The following is a 17,012-nucleotide window of genomic DNA, read 5'->3' on the forward strand; positions in this document are numbered from 1 at the left end:
TTCTAAGAATGTATTCTTTACTATTCTATGCAATGGCTTACATATCTGCATATTTTCTTGGCTTGTCTACATGATATACAAATATTTGGATACAGATAGAAATATAAGTCACTCATCTAAAAGCTTTTCAACCTGACATGTAAATACAGGTTATTTGAAAATGAAATAGTAAAGTGTTACGGAAGAACTTTTACTATGGTTCGCGTTTGGTAATATTTGCTAATATTCTAAAAACAAAATAAAACCCAAAAAATACCTTGATTTCATAATGTAAACATCTGATGTCTAAATCAAGACATATATTTTAACTACTTTTATTCTGGTGCTGCATAATTTCATAACAGATTAAATACTAGCTGAGACTCATGAGAGGTAAACTAGTGAATTATCCCATTAAGATAAATTTTGTTTCGGGGAAGTAACATCTTAATTTAAATGGAGAAATTTACTAAACCAAGTACCAAGATTTTATTTCTGCTACTAAATGGAAGATACAAGTAAAATGTAAATACATTTCATCATTCTATTCTTTACTATCATGAGAATATAGACAGCATATTTTACACAGAGCATACAAAGCCTTATGTTCATTGAATTACAAGTAAGATATATGTATGTGTAAATAATTATATATCTAATTTAGATAGTAAATGACAGAATTTACTTATTTACCTGTGCGAGATGGAATCACTAGCAATTATTCCAGGTACGATAACTGGCTGAAAACGGGACATGAAGTAAACTGGTATGCTTAAAAGTAACGACATCAAGTAAATTCATTATAATGTCTCCAAGCAAGGCAAAACCACTCTCATGAGATAAGAAATGAGAGGCTACTTATTTTGACAAAGTTGATTTCAATGACTTGGGGAACCAAGGACTGCATGTACATGGATACTTGTTTTGTACCCCCCGCCAAAAATGTGTTTCCACTGTAATATTTGGGAACCCATTATTTCCCGATTTATGCTCTTATTTTCATATAAGAGAACAGTTGATACTCCAAAATCAACTTAAATTTTAATTAACCAAATACAATGTTTTTAAAGACAAAAAAAATTCATAGTAAGAGTTAAGCCAACAGAAAGATAGGGAATACAAAACAGAAAATCAATAAACCAAAATTAGATGTTTGAAAAGATACCAACGTTGGCAAATGTTTACTTAGGTTAAGCAAGAAAAAGAAGAGACTCACATTGCTGGAATCGGCAATAAAAGAGAACTCATCACTGCCAGTACTACAAAATAAAAATAAAAGACAATGCAATGAAAATCTTAGGCTAAAAAAATTAGATAGCCTAGATAGAAGGGATGAATTCCTAGAAAGACACAAACTAAAACAGATGAAACAACTAAGGAGAAATAGAAAATCTACATAGATCTAAGAAGGTAAAAAGATTGGATTGTAATTTTGAAAACTTACAATAAAAATCTCAAGTAGCTTCTCAGGTGAAATCTATCAAACACTCTTGAGAAATTAGTATCAATTGTTCACCAACTGTTGCAGAAAATAAAAGAGAACACTTCCCATTTTATAAAGCTAGGATTACTGACACAAAAACTTTATCACAAAACAATATAGGCCAGTATCTTTCATTGTGTGTGTGTGTGTGTGTGTGTGTGTGTGTGTGATGGAGTCTCACTCTGTCGCCCAGGCTGGAGTGCAGTGGTGCAATCTCAACTCACTGAGACCTCCACCTTCCAGGTTCAAGTGATTCTCCTGCCTCAGCCTCCCAAGTAGCTGGGATTACAGGCGTACAGCACCACACCTGGCTAGTTTTTGTATTTTTAGTATAGAAAGGGTTTCACCATGTTGGGCAGTCTGGTCTTGAACTCCTGACCTCAGATGATCTGCCCACCTAGGCCTCCCAAAGTGCTGGGATTACACAGGCGTGAGCCGCCACACCCAGCCCATTGTTTTATAAAATCGAAAATCTTCAACAAAATACTGCCAAACTGAATCCAGAAACATATAAGATAGATTATGCGCTACATGCAGATGTGATTTACCCCAGGAATGCACCATTGATTTACTATTTGAAAATTAGTGCATGCGAATGCTGCATTAACAAAATAAAAGACAAAAATATGAGCATCTCAGACAGAAAGCATTTGAGAAAATATCACACATTTTTCATCATAAAAACGCTCCAAATGTATGGACAATAAAATAACTTCCTGAAACTAGTGAAGAAAATTTTATCTATGAAACCCACAGCTATCATTATACTCAGCAATGAGAGGGTAAATGACTCATCAGTTACAAGAATGTCCACTCTTACAAATTCTATTCAACATTATACTGTAGATTCTAGTGAGGTGTAGTGAAGAACGGAAAATTTAACACATTCTTATTGGAAAGAAAATAAATTTTTAAATATTTACACATCACACGATCTCATATAATTCTAAGAAATTCAGTAAAATACTATTAGAAATAAATTTAACATAGTTTCAAGATAATAGATACAATACTACAAAATGAATTTTATTTCTATATACTATCAATGAACTGTTTTAAAATGGTATTAAGGAAACAAAACCATGTATAATACCAACAAAACAGGTAATAAATTTACAAATTAACAAGAGCAGTGCAAAACTCATACTTTGAAACCTGCAAAATATTGTTAAAGTAAGTTGAAGAAGAACTAAATAAATGAGAAGAGGTGGAGCGAGATGGCAGAAGAGAACGCTCCGTGATTGTCTCCCTGTAGGAACATCAAATTGAACCACCATCCAACGATCTAAGCAAATGAATACCTTCACAAAAACCAAAGAAATCAGGTGACAGATCACAGAAGCTGGTTTTAGCCTAGAAACAAAAAAAGACACATTAAAGAGGGTGGAGAAGACAGTCTTGCGGTGCCTATACCACCCCTCCCCCTCAACCCCAGGCAGTGCAGAGAGAGTGTGTGTCCACTTCTAGGAGGGAGAAGAAAGCGTGCATGAAACTTTGCCTTGGAGCCCAGTACCATCTCTGCTACAGTAAAACACAGCACTGGACAGAACTCCATTGTCCTTGATTCGGCCAGAGCCCACAGACACAGCATTTAGATATGACCTGGGCTAGGAGGGAATCCACGGCCCCGTGGGACAAACCTGAGTCCTAACTTGCTTCAACACCAGCTGATTAAAGTGGCCTCAGGCTCTGAATAAACTTCAGTGGCAGGCAGGCCGTAGCCACTGTGGTCCTTGGGTGAGCCCCAGCAACCAATGATGGTCTGGGAGGCTGTGGGCTTCATATGTGACATCAGCTACAGTGGGCACAGGGCTGCCTGTGTTACCCTAATCCCAACTCCAGGCAGTGTAGTGCAGTGCAGAGAGAACTCCTTTCCTTTGCAGGAAAGAGGAGAACCCAGTCCCAGCTCCACCACAGTGGACACAGTATCAGACAGAACACTGTGGTCCTGATCCCAGGCAGGAGCTCCCAGGCACCTCTAGACCCACCTGGAGGCAGAAGGGAATCTGCTGCCCTGGTGGGATGGGCCTGAACACTGGCCAGCTTCACCACCAGTAGACTAATATGGCCTAAATAAGTCAGCAGCCGTCAGGCAATAGTGGCCACAGGACTCAGACAAGCCCCAGTGCTGCTCTGGTCCGAGAGGCTGTGGGCTTTGGGTATGTGGTGCCAGTTGCAGTGGCCATGGGAGTACCCAAACCACCCTTCTCCCAGATCCACAAAGTTCAATACCCAGGCTCCTTCCAATGGGAAGAAGAGGGAAGTGAATGAAACACTTTGGCTGGGAACCCAGGGAACCCCTCCCTTATCTTCTCCAAGTCCATTAGGCGCCTCCGGGACCTCAATCTTGCAAGAGTCACAGTGAACCTGAGCTTAGGGCACCCTGATGCTGAAACAGCTTCAGTGACCACAGGCTTAGGGAACTCAACAGTCAGTACCCTTGGAATTTCTGGAAGACCATCTAAAGGAGGACAGGTACAAACAAGACCAGAGTACAAAGACAGGAATAAATACCGACTTACTCAATTCCCAGGCAGGAACATAGGCCCAAAAGCATTAAGAATATTCAGGGTGGCCGGGCGCGGTGGCTCACGCCTGTAATCCCAGCACTTTGGGAGGCCGAGGCGGGCGGATCACAAGGTCAGGAGATCGAGACCACGGTGAAACCCCGTCTCTACTAAAAAAAATACAAAAAATTAGCCGGGCGCGGTTGTGGGCGCCTGTAGTCCCAGCTACTTGGGAGGCTGAGGCAGGAGAATGGCGTGAACCCGGGAGGCGGAGCTTGCAGTGAGCCGAGATCGCGCCACTGCACTCCAGCCTGGGCGACAGAGCGAGACTCTGTCTCAAAAAAAAAAAAAAAAAAGAATATTCAGGGAAGTATGACTGCACCAAACAATTAACAAGTCACCAGTGACTTAGGAGAGAGAAAGATGTGAAACTCTTCAGAGAGGGAAGTAACAAATAGCTGTTTTGAGGAAACTCAATGAAATTTTAAAAATATAAAAAAGTAGTTCAGAAATTTATCAAAAACATTTAACGAAGAGATTGAAATAATTTTAAAAGACCACAGAAACCTCAAAGCTGAAAAAATATAATGGATGAACTGAAAAATGTATGAGAGGGCCTCAACGGCAGAACTGATCCAACAGAAGAAAGAATCAGTAAGGTCACCCAGGCCGTTTGAAATACACAATAGGAGAAAAAAGAAAAGAATAAAAAGAATGAAAAAGACTTAGGAAATGGGACAGCATCAGAAGAACAAATTTAAGAGTCATTGGTCTTCAAGAGAAAGCAGAGAAAGATAAAAAAGCTTATTCAAAAAGATCATAACAGAAAGCTTTCCAATTCAAGAGAAATACATAAATATCCAGGTACGTGAAGACCAAAGATCATCAAGTAGATTCAAGCCAAATAAGACTATGCCAAGGTGGCCAGGTTTGGTGGCTCACGCCTGTAATCCCAAGCACTTTGGGAGGCTGAGGCGGGCGGATCACCTGAGGTCAGGAGTTCGAGACCAGCCCAGCCAACATGGTGAAACCCCATCTCTACTAAAATACAAAAATTAGCTGGGTGTGGTGGTGGGTGCCTGTAATCCCAGCTACTTGGGAGGCTGAGGCAAGAGGATCGCTTGAACCCAGGAGGTCTGAGGTTGCACTGAGCCAAGACCATGCCACTGTACTCCAGCCTGGGCAACAAGAGTGAGAGACTCTGTCTCAAAAAAAAAAAAAAAAGATTATGCCAAGGCATATAATAATCCAACTCCAAATGTCAAGGACAAAGAGGATACTGTAAACAACAAGAGAAGTGAATCAAACAACATATGGAGAACCTTTGATATGTCAGGAAACAGAGTTCTCAGCAAAAATTAAACAGGCTGGGGGCCTCCCTCCCATGGGGGAAGTGGGATGACATATTCAGTGTGCTTAAGAAAAACAATACCAATGAAAAAAACCACACCCAACAAATATACATCCTCCAAAAATGAAGAAGAGATACTTTCCCAGACAAAAGCTGAGGAAATGCATCACTACCAAACCTGTTTTACAAGAAATGCTAAATGGAGTTCTTCAGTCTGAAAGAAAATGATGCTAACATGTAACAAGAAACCATCTGAAGGTATAAATCTCCTTAATAAAATTAAGTACACAGATAAATTTAAAATAATACTGTAGTTGTGATGTGTAAGCAACCTGTATCTTTCATATAAAGGCTAGAATACAAAATTGTTAAAAATAATAATATAACCCAACAATTTTTCAAGGTTTACAGAATATAAAAACATACTGAAAGACATCCAAATACAAAACGTGTGTGTGTTTCGGGGGATAGAGTTACAAGGTAAATTTTTTTTGTTTCTTTTTTGTTCTTTGCAATCAAGGTTAAGTTTTCTTCAGTTAAAAATAACTTGTTATAATTATGTTTAGCCTCATGGTGAAAAGAAAACAAAAATCAGTAATAGACACCCTCAAAATAAAAAGCAAGGAATTAACACACACTACCAGAGAAAATTACCTCACTACAAATAAAGACAGGAAGGAAGGGAAAGAGCAAGGAAAAGAAAGGAAGAAAGGAGAGAGAGAGAAGAAAGAAGAGAGAACAAAAGAAAAAGCGTAGCAAAACAATCAGAAAACAAGTAAAAAATGGCAATAGTATGTTTTTACCTGTTAGTAATAACCTTGTATATAAATTAAATTCTCCAACTAAGACAGAATGGCTGAATGGATTAAAAGACGAGACCCAACTAGACACTGCCTAAGACACTCAGTTCACCGATAAAGACATACCTAGACTGAAAGTGAAGGGATGATAAAAGATATCCCACACAAATGGAAACAAAAAAAGCAGGAGTAGCTATACTTGTATCTGATAAAATAGACTTTAAATCAAAAAAAGAAAAACTAGAAAGATAATTATATAAGGGTAAACAAGTCAACACAGCAGTATAAAAGTAGAAAGATCTCAAATATCCAACCTGACAATACACTAAGTAATGAGAAAAACAAGAAAAATCAAATTAGTAGAAAAAAAATAAAGATTAGAGAAAAAAATTAAAAAATAGAAACTAAAAAAAATACAAAAAGTCAAATGGAACCAAGAGCTGGGGTTTTTTTGAAAGTCAAAATTGACAAGCTTTAACTAGACTAAAAGAAACTGAAATAAAATGAGAGATGAAAAAGGAGACATTCAGTTGATTACACAAAAATACAAAGGATTGTAAGAGATTACTAAAAACACCTATATACAAATTGAAAAATCTAGGAGAAATGAATAAATTTCTGGACATATAACCAAGTCCCAAGATAGAATGATAGAGAAATAAAAAACCTGAACAAACGAATAATGAGTAATGCAATTAAAGCAGTAATAGAGTCTCCTGTCAATTGAAGAAAAACACACAAATCATGGTCTTACTGCTGAATTCTACTAAACGTTTTTAAAACAACAAATACCAATTTTGCTCAAAATATTCCCCAAAAAATGAACAGGAAGGAATACTTTCTTTTTTTTTTTTTTTTTTTTTGAGACGGAGTCTCACGCTGTTGCCCAGGCTGGAGTGCAGTGGCGCGATCTCGGCTCACTGCAAGCTCCGCCTCCCGGGTTCCCGCCATTCTCCTGCCTCAGCCTCCTGAGTAGCTGGGACTACAGGTGCCCGCCACCGCGCCCGGCCAATTTTTTGTATTTTTAGTAGAGACGGGGTTTCACTGTGGTCTCGATCTCCTGACCTTGTGATCCGCCCGCCTCGGCCTCCCAAAGTGCTGGGATTACAGGCTTGAAGGAATACTTTCAAACTTGTTCTATAAGGCGAGCATTACCCTGGCACAAAAGCTAGACCAGGACACAACACAAAAAGAAAACCACACACAAATATCCCTGATGAACACAGATGTAAAAAAACCTCAACAAGATACTTGAAAATTGCATTTGACAATACAATAAAAAGATAATCTGCTATGATCAAGTGAGATTCATCTGAGGAAAATGAGGATGATTCAATAAACACAAATAAATGTGATACATCATATTCAGCAAATCAACAACAAAAACCATATAATCATTTCAGTGGATGCTGAAAAAAATAAAATTCAACATTCCTTCGTGATAAAAACTCAACAAAATGAATACAAAAGGAACATTACTCAGCACAATAAAGGCCATATATGACAAACCCACCGCTAACATAATCAATGAGGAAAATTTAAAAGCTCTTCCTCTAAGATCTGGAACAAGCGTGGCTACTTTTACCACTTTTATTCATCATAGTATTGTAAGTCCTAGCTAGAGCAATTAGGCAGGAGAATGCAATAAAGGGCATCCAAACTGGGAAAAAAGGAGTCAAGTTTTCTCTGTCTTCAGGTGACATGATCCTATAAAAGAGAACCTTAAAGATTCCACAAAAATCTTACTAGAAATAATAAATTTAGTAAAACTGCAAGACACAATATCAATATACAAAAACGAGTAGCACACCCATGAGCCAATAGTGAAACACCTAAGAAAAATCAAGAAAGCTATTTAATTAACAGTACTCACCAAAAAAAAAGATACCTAGGGATAAACTTAACCAAAAAGGCAAAAGATCCCACAATGAAAACTATAAAACACATTGATAAAAGATATTAAAGAAGACGCAAGTAAAAAGAAAGTTATCCAATGTCCACGCGCTAGAAAGAATATTGTTAGAATATCTATGTCACCCAATATATGATTTACAAAATCAATGCAATCCATGTTAAATTACAAAAGATGTTCTTCATAGAAATACAAAAAAGAAAATACTAAAATTCACATGGAAATGCAAAATATCTTCAGATAGACAAAAGAATGTCGAATAAAAAGAAAAAAGCCGCCACTGCACTCCAGCCTGGGCGACAGAGCGAGACTCCGTCTCAAAAAAAAAAAAAAAAAGAAAAAAAAAAAGAAAAAAGCCGGAGGCATAACACTACCTGATTTCAAAATACACTACAATCTATAGCAACCAAAACAGTATGGTACCGGCAAAAAAAAGGGGGGGCAGGGAGAGACAAAGAGACAGAGAGACACAAATGACAGACACACAGACAATTGAAACAGAATAGAGAACTGAGAAATGAATCCACCCATTTACAGTCACCTCATTTTTAACAAAGGCACCAAGAACACACATTCGGGAAAGACAATCTCTTCAATAAACTGCGCTAGGAAAACCCAACACCCACAGGCAGAAGAATAAATCTAGACCGTTATCTTACCATGTAAGAAAATCAACTTAAAATAAAGGTTTAAATATAGGATCTGAAACTATGAAAATATTAGATTAGAAAACATAGGAAAAATGCTTTATGAAATTGGTTAGGACAAGGAATTTTCAAATAGACACCAAAAGCACAAACAAAAAAGGCAAAAATAGACAAATGGAATTACATTAAACTTCAAAACTTCTGCAAAGCAGAGGACGCAATCCATAGAACGAAGAAACAATCCAGAGAGTGGAAGTATCTGCAAACTATGCATCAAGCAAGGGATTAATATACAAAATATATAAAGAACTCAAAAACTACTCAAAAGCAAAAATACAAATAATCTGATTTAAAAATCAAAAAAAAACTACCCAAAACCTTTGTCCCCTACCATTTATTTCCCCGCCTTCTTTTCCTGACCCCCTTCAGACCCCTCCCTCTCGCCATCCTTTTTCTTCCTCCATCTACCTCAAAACTTCTTCCCCACCACTTTTTACCCACCGTCTTTTCCTAACACCTTCTCTACTCTCCCGCTCACAACTCTCTTCCCCATCCATCTACCCAAAAACTTTCCCCACTGTTTTTATCTATCCTCTTTTTACCCCTTTCCGCTCTCATTAGCCTTTTGCTCCTCCATAATCCCAAAAACATTTCCCTCCATTATTTCCCAAAGCCCTATTCCTACTCCTGCTGCTAACCACCCTTTCCCCCTCCATCTACCCAAAACCTGTTTCCCCATCGTTTTTTTTACCCTCCTCCTTGCTACCCTCTATTCCTTCCTCATCTATCCAAAAACGTTTCCCCACTGTCTTTTCATAAAGCCTTCTCCACACTTTTCTCGCCACCCTCTTTCCCCCTCCATCCACCCCCATTTTTCCCCTCCGTCTTTTCACAAAGCCCTTCCCACTTCCCGCTCGCCCTCTTCTTTCCCCTATCCTGCTTGCCACCCTTTTTTTGCCCTCCATCTACCCCAAAACTATTTTCCCCATCATCTTTTTCCCAATCCTCTTTCCTACATCCCTCTCACCACCCTCTCTTCTCCTCCCACTTGCTACTCTTTTCCCCCTCCATCTACCCAAAAGCTTTTTACCCACCTTTTTTCTTTCTGCACCATCTTTCTTTTCTGCTCTCCATCTTTTCGCAAAACCTTCTCTCCCTCCCACTCACCACCCTCTTTTTGCTTCTCCCGCTTGTCACTCTCTTTTCCCCCTCCATCTACCCAAAAACATTTTCCCCCACAGTCTTTTTGGAAAACCTTGTCTCCCTCGCTCACCACTCTTGTCCCCTCCTACTCACCACCCTCTTTTCCCCCTCATCTACCCAAAAACATTTTTCCTCACTTTCTTTCCCCCTAACCATCTTTTCACAAAGCCTTCTCCCCGCTCCTGCTCACCAACCTCTTTTCCCCACTCCCGCCCCTCTCCCACACACCACCCTCTTTTCACCCTCCATCTACCCCTAAAACTATTTTTCCATTGTCGTTTTCCCAACCCTCCTTTCCCCCCTTCCTGCTTGTCACCCTCTTTTCCCCCTCCATCTACCCAAAAACTTTTCCCCTACTCTTTTCCCCACCATCTTTTACGGCTCCTGCTTGCTACCCTCTTTTCTTCTTACATCCACCCAAAAACTTTTCTCCCTCCCCACTGTCTTTTCACAAAACCTTCTCTCCCTCTCGCTCGCCGCCGTTTTACCCCCTTTACCACTCTCTTTACTCCTTCCACTTACCACCCTCTTTTCCCCCTCCATTTACCCAAAAACTGTTCTCCTTACCGCTCAGGCCAGGTTGCAGTCTTCATTGTGGCCACCAATCACAGCAAGGCGAGCCGCGGTGCCACAAACGGGCATAAGGCAGGTGTTTCTCCTTTGGCCTCTTCTTCCTCTAAGCCAGGCGGGAGTTACTGGAGCGTCAGACACAGAAGAATCCGGAATGGCCTGACCGCCCCCTCAGCATGCTTTATATACGGAAGTTATACCACTGTGTCCTGAACTACATGTTCTGATTGGATGGGAGAAAAACCTCTAGGCCTACTCTGATTGGACTTTATTATCACGTTCTGATTGGATGAGAGCAATTCTTTAGCCAACCAATCAGAACATGATAATAAAGTCCAATCAGAGTAGGCCTAGAGGTTTTCTCTCATCCAATCAGAACATGTAGTCTGGGAATTCAGTTGCAAAACCTCCCTATATAAAGCCGGCTGAGGGGGTCAGGAGACAGGCTATTACCAGGCTCTTCTGTGTCTTCGTGCCCTGCTGCTTGGTGCTCAGCTTAGAGAAGGGGAAGGGGAAGAGGAAGACACCTGCTGGATGCTGGAGACGTGAGTCTGTGACAGCGTGGCTGGCTTTGCTGTGGTTTGTGGTGGCCGTGGAGACTGCAGCCGCGAGAGCCTGGGAAGGCAGCCCACAGCGGGAGTGTGGCCAGAGTGGTAGAAAAGGCAGCAGGGTAGGTGTGGTATCTGGGAGTGCACTGCTCGCTGCGGGGGCAGGTTGGGCACGCTATCCCGGGTTGCATTGCCTGGGCGGGTTCCATACAGTATGCATGGTGCCTGAGTTTATCCATCTTTACAATGGGAGCAGTACTAAGGTTTTCTTTTTCTTCTCAGTTGACTGAATTATTTCCCTAGTCTGTCTTCTTGCCACTCTTGATGCTCATATGAGAGGACCTAAGGTAGTTTCTGACAACCTGGGACTCCTGGGAAAAACAGAAGGTGCTGCAGACTCCATTTTAGGAGAAACCTCTGTTTCTCTGTTTTCCTCATGGAACCCCAAGAACTGTAAGCAGAAAGGTCCCTCTCAAAATCTGAGGCTCCGCTGGGCCCTGTGGCTCATGCCTGTAATCCCAGCACTGTGGGAGGCCGGGGTGCGGATCACCTGAGGTCAGGAGTTCAAGACCAGCCTGGCCATGGTGAAACCCGGTCTGTACTAAAAATACAAAAAAACTAGCCGGGCTTGGTGGTGCGTGCCTGTAATCCCAGCTACTCGGGAAGCTGAGGCAGGAAAATCGCTTGAACCTGGGAGGCAGAGGCTGCAGTGAGACGAGATGGTGCCATTGCACTGTGGCCTGGGCAACAAGAGTGAAACTCGGTCTCAAAAAAAAAAAAAAAAAAAGAGAAAAAAAAATCTAAGGCTCTACTCTGTTTTGCCTTGCCTTATCTGACCTTTTTGATTTGGGGGGCCATCAGAAATTAGTAGAGGAGAGAGATCTAAAGAAACTTGTGGAAACTGAGCGCTGTAATTCCAGCACTTTGGGAGGCTGAGGTAGGCAAATCACCTGAGGTCAGGAGTTCGAGAGCAGCCTGACCAACATGGAGAAACCCCATCTCTACTAAAAATACAAAATTAGCCAGGTGTTGTGGCACATGCCTGTAATCCCAGCTACTCAGGAGGCTGAGGCAGGAGAATTACTTGAACCCGGGAGGCAGAGGTTGCAGTGAGCAGAGATCACACCATTGCACTCCAGTCTGGGCAACAAGAGCAAAACTCCATCTCAAAAAAGAAAAAAAGAAAAAGAAAAAGTTGTGGATATGAAGATATATTTATGATAAGATAAGTTATGAAGGAAAGACATTTTATGTGAGAGAGCATCTTGTATGGCAAATTCTTGTCCTAAAGTAGAATGACTAGGAAAGAGAGAAATACAGGACAAGTCAGAAAGTCATAAGATGGGAAAAAAAAACTTACAACTGCTAGATCTTCTCCTGTCTAGAAGTGTGTGTGATGCTTATATGAAGGAGCTCTAATTAATTGGATTAAAGGAAAATGAAAGCTCTTAAATATTTTGTCAGAAAAATAGACACTCTCAGCCGGGCGCGGTGGTTCAAGCCTATAATCCCAGCACTTTGGGAGGCCGAGACGGGCGGATCACGAGGTCAGGAGATCGAGACCATCCTGGCTGACACGGTGAAACCCCGTCTCTACTAAAAAATACAAAAAACTAGCCGGGCGAGGTGGTGAGCGCCTGTAGTCCCAGCTACTCGGGAGGCTGAGGCAGGAGAATGGCGTAAACCTGGGAGGCGGAGCTTGCAGTGAGCAGAGATCCGGCCACCGCACTCCAGCCTGGGTGACAGAGCGAGACTCCGTCTCAAAAAAAAAAAAAAGAAAAAAGAAAAATAGACACTCTCATGCCTTTTATTTCACATGACTTAAGTATTCTTTGGGAAATACAGTTTTAAAATTATTGGTAAAAAAAAAAGTTTAAAGTTTAGACATTTGTTCTAAATTAAGTCAGAGGTTAAATTGGCTAAGTGCTTTAATGTCATAAACTGCTTCTTTGACTTTGGAAAATTGTTTAGTTTACCTGGTTTAGAGCCATTCATTAGATTTCTAAGTGACACCTGGAACAGGTGGAGTGAGCCATGTCTCCTAACTATGTTGGAAAGAGACTTTATCTGCAGTTCTGTCTTGTATCGTAGACTCTGCCCCTGGTACGTAATTAAAACTGCTTACACTGAAAAGAAACAGTACGTGTTTTTGATTTTTAAAAGGCATGGGAGGCCGGGCGCAGTGGCTCAAGCCTGTAATCCTAGCACTTTGGGAGGCCGAGACGGGCGAATCACGAGGTCAGTAGATCGAGACCAGCCTGGTTAACACGGTGAAACCCCGTCTCTACCAAAAAAAAAACAAAAAACTAGGCCGGGCGCGGTGGCTCAAGCCTGTAATCCCAGCACTTTGGGAGGCCGAGGCGGGCGGATCACGAGGTCAGGAGATCAAGACCATCCTGGCTAACACGGTGAAACCCCGTCTCTACTAAAAAGTACAAAAAACTAGCCGGGCGAGGTGGCGGGCGCCTGTAGTCCCAGCTACTCAGGAGGCTGAGGCAGGAGAATGGCGGGAACCCGGGAGGCGGAGCTTGCAGTGAGCTGAGATCTGGCCACTGCACCCCAGCCTGGGCAACAGAGCGAGACTCCATCTCAAAAAAAAAAAAAACTAGCCGGGCGAGGTGGCAGGCGCCTGTAGTCCCAGCTACTTGGGAGGCTGAGGCAGGAGAATGGCGTAGACCCAGGAGGCGGAGCTTGCAGTGAGCTGAGATCCGGCCACTGCACTCCAGCCTGGGCGACAGAGCAAGACTCTGTCTCAAAAAAAAAAAAAAAAAAAAAAAAAAAGGCATGGCAATATGGGTTTTTAAAAAAATTGTTTTGTCTAATTTAGAAAATTTAAATGACCTCAAGGTCACTTCAGGCCTCATCCCTCCATCCCCGCTTGAGCTACCAGATCCAGAAGAGGCATTTGCATGGCAGCCACCCAGAGCTGCCACCTCCAGAGCTGGCGAGGGCAGGATGGAAACTGGGAGGGAAAGGGGGCAGATGCTGGTTCAAGGAGTCTAAACCCACAAGTGCTGAGCAAACTTGCTGGGCTGCAAGTTTACCTGCAGCCCACGAGGTGACCCAGCAGTTCAACAAACTGCTAAGGACCTGAAAATAGCACTTAAGCCTGGGCTACTTGCTGGGCCTGCATCCACTCTAGGGTCACGCCCAGAGTCCTGGCACTGCGGACGCACCCCACCGTCCCCGGGGAGAAGCGCTGGGCTGGGAGGGGCCTGGAGCCTTGTCTAGGGTATCACTTTTGCAAATTCATTTTGTTCAGCAGCACAGGATGGCCGCTGAGGCCCGGGCCCTGGCCTGGGTTGGCATTAGTGCGGCTCTACTGGAGTGGGCGCAGAGCTTTGGGAGTTCCCCACTTCTGGTCGTGTTTTGGCTTGTACAGCTTGGCTGCCTTCTTGTTCTGGGTGATCCCGAGCTTGGTCTACTTGAAGGATTCCAAGCACTTCCTCATGGACTTGTGGAAGATATCCCAGTCCTGCTTCTTGTCCTCAGCTGGTGTGGCTGTAGCGATGCATGTACTCCTTCCCCGGCTTGCACAGGTACTGCTGCAGCATGTGGTGCATGACCGTGTGCTCCCCGTACCAGATGCTCTGCCATGCCGCCCCAGGGACTGAATGTCCAGACAGACGGCGCTGATGTTCTCCCTCAGGAGGTAGGAGACAGAGACCACCATAGTGGACGATCGTGGTGTGAAGTCCACGTTTACCACATTATTAGCACTTGGGGAGCTGATGAAGGCCAGGGACCTCAGGCACTCTCCCTTGGTCACTTAGCTGATGGCATCCTTCAGGTTCAGCTTGTGGAAGACATTGAGGATCCCATCTGGAGACTTCTGGGCCAGCCTTCTCATGAGGACTCCGCTGAGGAAATTCTTGTCAAAGTGGGACCACATCTCTCTGAGATAATTGTGCCTGATATGCCTGGATATGTCCTTGATGGCCAAGAGGATGTGGTCGAAGGCGTGGCAGTGCCGCTTCTCATGGAGCATGGGCTCCCGATGTTCACTCCTCTTCACCTTCAGCCACTGCACCAGGGGCTTGATGGTCAGACCCCAGAAGATGACCCTGAAGATGATGACGGTGGTGCCGACAAACAGGTTATTTTCCTTGACCTTGTTTCCATTCAGAAGCATGACCAGGATGAAGGCCATGGCCCCATGCAGGCCTCCATAGGACATGACCACCTGGTCTATGATCTCCAGCCGCACCGTCCAATAGCAGTCCAGGAGCCAGGACTGGATGACACTGATGGCGTCGGCACATGAAGGTGAAGGGCAGTGCAGGAGGAGAAAGGCCCTGTTCCACATCCAGATGAGCAGGTGCATGGCTAAGATGCCCAGGGACATGAAGATGGGATTGGTGCCACTGGCCAGCATCTTAATGGTGTAGCACATGGTGGTGGCCAACTGCTCCTAGATGTTAGCCTTCACATACTTATGGCAGCAGATGCCACAGAAGATGATGGCCAGGATGGCCTCCAGCAACAGCTTCTCAGACATCAGGATGGACAGGTAGGAGATGACGAACATGAAGCCAGGCTCAATGATGTGCACGTGCTTGGTGAGGTGGGTCACCAGTGACAGCGGAAAGGCAAAGACCACCCCCATCAGCGGGCCCCCCAGGCTCACCACAGACTACACCTTCCATAGAGTCCATGCTGATCACGTTGTCACCACCCAGTGTCACAAAAGATTGAAACATATTGTACAGAAACACAATGATAGAGTCATTCAGTAGCTACTCCCTGAAGATGATGGTGAACATGACCTCATTGACATGAACCTCCTCAAATGCAACCAGGACAGCTGCCGGGTCAACAGTGGTGATCAGGCTGCTGAACAGGAGGCAGTCCAGCAGCCCTATCTGCAGGTTGCCCATGAGCCTGCTAAGGGAGATGCCATAGAGGGACAGGATGGTGGTGGCTGTATTCCACATGGTGCTGATGACCTTGTACAGCAGGATGGTGCCCAGGTTTCCAAAGAAGAGCCTGTTGGGGATGAAGTAGCTGGTGTCTAACATGATGGGGGACATCAGCATGAAGGATGCTATGTGTTTGGCCACCCAGATGGGCTGCCCGGCACCAGGCCCAGGATGATGAGCAGGGCGCTCTCAGGGACCATGCTGGTGACCTTGTGGGACAGGTAGAACCAGTCCTGGCCAGGTTGGCCTCAAGGATGCAGAGCACAATCATATACAGGTCTTGGACATTGGCCCGTTCAAAGGCGACCACCTGGGAGCTCTGGCTCACATCATGCACACTACTGTGGTCCTCCTTGACACCCCCTCACCCATAGCAGCCACCCCAGCACCAGCACCAGTGCCATCGGCAGCCCCCCGCAGCAACATCACTGCTGTGTCTCAATGCCAGCCTGGGACACACATGTTGTGGGGAGTCCCAGCTGTGCTTGACTGATGCACCCCGCTGGGGCTGCTGAACTCACAACCCAGCAAGGAGCCCACGGGGCTTTGGGGCTGTTGCTGATGGCAGTCCCCTTGTTTTGTTTTTTAATCAGATGTCACTTTTATAAGTACACACAGATAAAATATCATCAAAGTAAGATATTCTTAAAACTTTTTTTTAGTTCAAAGTTCTTCTGTATCACTTTTGACTTAAAGTCATCAGTGCCCTCATTTTCCCACATTGTTTTCTGTTCCATCAAGAGAAAGGGACAACAAACTACCACCCATGAGCCAGATGTGGTGCTCCACTCGTTTTTGCAAATAAAGTTTTGTTGGGGCCGGGCGCCGTGGCTCATGCCTGTAATCCCAGCACTTTGGGAGGCTGAGGCAGACAGATCACGGGGTCAGGAGATTGAGACCATCCTGGCTTACAAGGTGAAACCCCGTCTCTACTAAAAATATTAAAAAAAAAAAAAGCCACGCGTGGTGGCGGGCGCCTGTAGTCCCAGCTACTCGGGAAGCTGAGGCAGGAGAATGGCATGAACCCGGGAAGCGGAGCTTGCAGTGAGCCGAGATTGCGCCACTGCACTCCAGCCTGGCAGCCTGGGCGACA

The 17,012-nt window shown here is 43.7% G+C and overlaps 1 protein-coding gene and 1 pseudogene across 1 annotated transcript in view; both read right to left on the reverse strand.

Annotated features, from left to right (window-relative positions):
• Positions 1 to 17,012, reverse strand: part of THAP7 (THAP domain containing 7) — a 210,755-nt gene that overhangs the window by 162,844 nt on the left and 30,899 nt on the right. The window lies entirely within an intron of this gene.
• LOC126964075 (sodium/hydrogen exchanger 3-like) lies at positions 14,260 to 16,323 on the reverse strand (annotated as a pseudogene).

The sequence above is a fragment of the Macaca thibetana genome, chromosome 10 (assembly GCF_024542745.1).
Source record: "Macaca thibetana thibetana isolate TM-01 chromosome 10, ASM2454274v1, whole genome shotgun sequence".
Classification (NCBI taxonomy): domain Eukaryota; kingdom Metazoa; phylum Chordata; class Mammalia; order Primates; family Cercopithecidae; genus Macaca; species Macaca thibetana.